The sequence below is a fragment of the Halichoerus grypus genome, chromosome 8 (genome assembly GCF_964656455.1).
Source record: "Halichoerus grypus chromosome 8, mHalGry1.hap1.1, whole genome shotgun sequence".
Classification (NCBI taxonomy): Eukaryota; Metazoa; Chordata; class Mammalia; order Carnivora; family Phocidae; genus Halichoerus; species Halichoerus grypus.
In genome coordinates this window covers 142,988,623-142,994,954 of record NC_135719.1, presented here as the reverse complement: position 1 = coordinate 142,994,954, position 6,332 = coordinate 142,988,623, and positions in this window count along the sequence as shown.

Here is a 6,332-nt window from a genome sequence, read left to right as displayed (position 1 = left end):
ATCTCATTCACTCTGTTCCACTCCTCTTTTCACATGTTCAAAACTACAATTCGGAGGAAAAGGCAAGTTTTATTTAACATCTATAATCCACCAGGCAAATGCTCATTGCTTTGCTTTTATTGTCTCAATTAATTCTCATAATGATACTATGAGGTCAGTCTCATTATCCCTGTTTTAGGGAGGAGGAAACTATAGCTCAGAGAGGATCAGAAATTTACCCAAGTCACAGCTTTCACTTGGAGACTGGATTCCCACTTGGTTCTAACAGACTCCAAAGTCTCAGTTATGCCCAGGGACCTTGGAGGAGACAGCATGGAATATGATTAAGACTTGGCCCTTACTCTCCAACCACGTATAGTCTAAGAGGTTTGGCCAGGTGTGCATGGCATCAACCAGAAGCCCAGACAAAATGCAAATGGTGAAAAGAGGTTTAATTCAAACATGGTCCTTTCAGCTGAAGGGAGGCAAAAGGGGACCAGATTAATGAAAGGGTGACATTTGATCTGGTTCTTGAAAAGCAGGGGGTGGAATTTTAAAAGCCATATTGGGGGAGATGGAGGGCATTCTAGGCAGAGTGAACAGCCTGAAGAAAGAAAAAGAGGTAGGACACACTCAAGAGCCAAGAATAGGAGATAAATCTGTTTGGCTAGAACTTAGGGATGTATGAATAGAAGACACAGAAAATGCAGCTGGAAATGAGGGGAGAGACAGACGTTCAAGGTCCTTTGCTAAGGGTTGGAACTTCTGTTATTGAGCAGGGGAATGACATGCTCTGAGCAGCAGTTTAAGAAAATCATGCTAGCAGTATCTTGAAGGCTAAATTAAAGTCGGGAGGATAGCTGTAGGTAGGCTGCAATCATTGTCCCAGGGAAAAGGTTCTTGATAACAATGATGGGGATGGGGAGGAGAGGAGGATATTACTGAAATATGAGATATGTCAGAGAGACTGATTTCTGGCCTGAATTACTAAGCAGATGGTGGGGACATCGATCGCAAGATGGAGCTCAGGAAGAGAAAAGAGAAGACTCTTTGGGGCGAAACCACAATGAGATCAGTTATCGACCAGTGGAGTCTGAAGTAGCTGTAAGGGATCCAGGTAGAATGCCCAATAGGTAGGAGGTCGTGTGTGTCAAGAACAGGAGATGCTGGTCCAGCATGTTTTAACACATCATATTGCAAACCCAGTGGAGGAGATGCTCCACCCCAGCCTCATCCTCCCTGCAGGAGATCCAGCAACACCTCAGCCTCCAATTCTGGAACCTCTTCATATCCCTGACTTTCCAATAGCCCCCTGCAGGGTCACTCTCTCTCTTTGGGATCTTCCTCCTGAAGTCACAACTTCTAGTATTCCCCACTCTAGTCTAATCTTCCCATTTTCTCATGCCCTCAATTCCAGGGAAGCTTCAGAGACGCTACTCCTCATTCCCCAGCCTCTCCGTCTTCTCCAAGTCTTGGGCTCCCTTGTACCCTTTTTCTGTCCCTACCCAGCCTATTCTATAAATATTAATTTAATGTTATTCTATTCTCAGTCTGTGGCTCTTTTAATTTTAAACACACCTTTGACTAGGGGCTCTTGTTCAGTGCCATTTTTCAAATTACCAACTAACTACCCACAACTCCAAAGATTGTATAATCAGCCAGAAACTTCTTCCAGTGAGCCAGACTCACAGTTATCTGCATACCAGATCTTTCTACCTTGACACATCATTGGCTTCTCAAACTCAACATGTCCAAAAGTGTTCTCTCTCTCTTAGTTGGTGGCATGACCATCTACCTGGTTAATCCTGAAAATCATCCTTGACTCTTTCTCCCATTGCCAATCACAACCAATAGATCTCTAGGTTCTGATTATTTTACCTCCTGAATACCTCTGAAATTATTTCCTTTTTCAATATTCACCAGTGTTTTATACATCCTTAACATCTCTCCCTAAATTCCTATAACCCTTCCCTCACTAGTCACCTACAAACAGCTTTGTTTCCTTCAAATCCATCCTCCCCAGTTAAAGGTAAATCCTATGGAATCACTCTCCTTTGTAAAACATTTCAAAGACCCTTGATTACCCATAAACAGTGTTTGCCAAAGAGATTTCTGAAGTACTGGATTTTCAGAGCATTAAAAATTGTTACCAGGGCGCCTGGGTGGCTGAGTCGGTTAAGCATCTGCCTTCAGCTCAGGTCATGATCCCAGGGTCCCGGGATTGAACCCCACGTCGGGCTCTCTGCTCAGTGGGAGCCTTCTTCTCCCTCTCCCTGCCACTCCCCCTGCTTGTACTCTCTCTGTGTCAAATAAATAAATAAAATCTTAAAAAAAAAAACCTTAAAAATTTTTAAATAAATAAATAAAAATTATTACTAAATCAATAAACTGAATAGTTTTCTTCATTGCAAAACTTCTCAGTCCCTAATGTGCTACTGTTTTTTGGGAATCATAAAACACTACCCGAACATATTTGGCCTCAGGACTTTTTCCTAAGGAGCATATCACGGGATTCGTTTTCTAGGAAACATGTTTCAGAACTCATTAGTCTACACAATAAAGTCAGAGCCGAGCACCGAAGATCTTGTGACGTTACTGAACTGACTACTCTTGTCTTGCTCCTACTTCTCCCTGACTCACCTCCTACTCTGTGGAAATAGATACGTAGACACACATCCCTGTCTCTCACCTCCGTACTGCTGCTCAAGCCCTGCCCTCTGGATTGTTCTTCCAATACACTTGGAATTCAATCCCAATCCAGTTGACTCATTTCTCACAACTGAGCATAGTTTTCATCTCTTCTGAGAAGCCTAGATCATGGAATATACACAACATACGGGAGTCAGGTCTGCAGAAGAGACACTTATGCAGCTAACGGAGAATTGGGACCAACTCATACCCTGTCCATCACAGAGGACAAGAAAGTTTCCACTGAGTCACCAAGACTGTTCTGGGCCCTGCCCAGGTTGGCTTGTCCCAAGGAAGACAGGAGCGGGAGGGAAGGTACATTCTCTGTAGTCTGCATATGCCAAGAGAAAGAGCCCAGAGGGTCCAAGACACCCATGTTCAGTCCCTTTACCCATCTCGCCAGTCCAGTAAGCCTTCCTACTTCCAGGAGCAGTGAATTTTTAAGACACACTAAAGGGTAGAAAACGCCAACAATTTCAAAAGAACAAAAGTTTCTAATTTACAGACCAAGGCTGAAAACCTGGTCAAGAGAGAAAAGGAGTTCTTCTCTTCATGAAACATTGCTCAGTCTTCATAGCGCCAGGGAAACAGACCATTTAAGTGCATCAAAAGAGTTACATAGAAGCTGTGGCCTGCTGATCTGATTAATGCAGTTCAGAGCACCTTCTGAAATTCTCCTTGTGGTTCTAAGAAGAGAGACACAACAGAGCCTAGAAACTGAAAGTAAATAAGGATCCAAATGGTCTCCTTTTCTGGGTATTTAGAGGACCAGGTTTCAAAAGTCTTTGATGAGCTTTATCATGGTCTGGGCTACAGAAGTCACCGTCCCTCCCCATTTCTCATTTCCTCTGAGATCCTTCCAGTTATTCTAGCGAGGAAGGTGCTTAGGCCAACATATTCAGCTTCTATTTCTTCTTCTCAGAATGTCTTCTGTCTACCCACCATTCCACTTAATTGTCCACTCCTTGAGGGTCACTCCTTCCTTCCAACCCTCAGCTTTCTTTCCCTGTTGCCTCCACCCTTCCCTTAATTCCTATCAATCCAATTAGCCTTTGTCTCCCTAACCTTGGACTTCCCACAATGGGACAAATGCAAAATGCTACCTGCAAAGTATTGTGAAGCTATCTCCCTGTCGAATGCATCAGCAACCTGTCTCCCCAGCAAAACGCCATCATCTCTCCTTTAGCCCAGACCCACTTTGTTCCGGGAGGTTGAGACACAGTGGGGTGTCCATAAAGCTCTGCCAGGAGACAGCTGCTTAAGTTTAAGCCACCGAACTAGTCTGGCCTCAATGTCCCCATCTGTCAAATGGGGATAATGATATACAAGGGGCACAATTTGTGATAATCAACTGAAATGATCTCACACGCCAAAATGCCATAAATATATTAGTTCAGTGGAGACAGACTGGGGGTTTCAGGCCTTTCTGGAGAATGTTTCCTCCTCATTAGGTTGGTGTGGGGGTTAAACATGAATGAAAAGTGAAGGTGATGCCCGCAGCTCAGTTCCGGCCTGGTGGGAGCCACATTCTAGCCCCCTTCTCCCGCATAATCCACGTGCGCCAGTGTCCTTCTCCTCCCCATCCTCTGGGGCCACCTGACAGATGTGGGTGACCCCCCCCAGCCTTCCTTTGAGCTGGACCCCCACCCTCTGTGCCCTCCGTTTACTCAGTTGTGTTGCCAGCTTACTGAGCCCTCATTGCCTGTCTCATCAAACATTGCCAAACTAATAAATACTAATTACTCTGACAAAAAGCAAAAAAGCATTCTCTAAAGAACAGCCTACTCAAAAGCGTCTGAGATAATAGGAATGGGGTGGGGGCGAGCCACATAGCGGAAACTTGTCTTCTTTCCAGAATTAGTGAACTCTTTCTAGATTTTAATTACATTTCTCAAAAACAACAACAAACCTATTCTGTGAGGGATTCATCCCCGTTTTATGGACCACAGAGCCAGCTGTGTTGAGCGGCAGAAAAACAAAGCACGCAATGGACAATCAGGGCTCATGGGAACTGAGCACGACCGAAGCAGGACATGGTGCTGACGGCTCCATACATCAGTGTCACAAGCCTGAGTGACTATTAGTATACCTGTTTTGCACATGGGGAAACTGAGGCTCACACAGGTGAAGCCATTTGCTGAAGGCTTGGACCTGGTAGAACTAAAAGGTGAAGGTGGCCATCTGACCCCAGAGCCCATGCTCCTATACCCGGGGTATCCTGCTTAAGGAAGGGAGGGGGAATGAGAGAAACACATGTCCTGTGAAACCCTGTGTGCCCCAGAGCTCACCATGGCGAATTCCCTCCTAACTTTGCCTCTCAAGTGGCAGCTATGCAAGAGCAGAAACGGCCCTCGAGTCTGAACTCAGATGGACCATCACTTGCAACTTGAATGATGTGAGGTTCAAGTCTTTGTTGGCAAAGTCACTTAACCTCTCTTGGTCTCAGTTTCCTCATCTGTAAAATGGGGCTAGTGATCCCCACTCATCTACCTCCCATGGTTGTTGTGGAACTCAAACCCGCAAGGAGACACCAGATGTAAAGAGTCATGACACAGACACCCCTGGAAAAGCTGTTATTTAAGGTAGGGGAGTCACACTGAGCAAGGCTCCCTTCTCTTTGAGTTAGGGCAGTGGGTGCCGAGAGCTGGGTGAGGCCCCTTGTGACCAAGGCTTCTGTGCCTCCTGGTGTTGGAGAGTTCTCTCTATGAGCAGCCAGAGCTGACCAAGGCCACTGGGAGAGAACCCCACCCCCACCCCCGCTGTGGACACCCCCGCACGACATGTTGCCTGGAACAATCTTGCTCCAATGGCTCCTACAAGGCAAGGCAGCCTGGACCACACGCCCCATCCCTCCAGCCCGACCTTCTTGGGGGGGGGGGGGCTGGTGACAGCTCAGATGGCATTTGCAGCCACGTTTTCCTTAAATATGACTGAGATGCATGCAGACACCTTGTCAGAAGCAATAATGCCCCACGATTCATGTGCTGCTCCTCACAGAGAGTGGGACAGAAAACCAGAGGATGTGGCCCTCCCGTCTACACTTTTCATCAGGAACTCTCTAGATTGGTTCTCAACCTGAGGGATTTTGTCCCCCAGAGGCATTTGGCAATGTCTGGAGACATTTTAAGTTGTCAGAGCTGGGAAGGGGGGTGTATGGGTATAAGCCTGGGATGCTACCAAATACCCCACAATGATGCCCAAGACAGCCCCCACAACAAAGAATGATCGCCAAGATGTCAGGAGTGCCGAGGAACCCTGGTCTAATATTCCAGAGCTTCCTGGACAGCTGCTGTTCCTCTCACTAGCCTGTGCCCATCTGTCTGTCTTTAATGCATATGGCGCTTGGGGGAGGGCAGTGCTGACCAACCACGGTTACCACCATGAACCCAATAATGAGAGTCATTGACAAAGGAAATGCTGTCTCTTTTGCATAGAAGGATGATGTTTGTCACCCTGTTTTAGGTTGGGTTTATGAGACTCATGCTAAAATAGCATACAGACTAGTCTAATGCATCCTGTGCACTCTGTCTGCCATCTACCTGGCCAGCCATCCCATGAGTGACAGTGCTCAGGCTTGATTTAATGGTCAGGACAGGTAGGCTTCCAAGGAATAAAGGTTCTTCACATTCAAAGATTTTTTTTCTTTTTCAAATTAGAACGTTTCA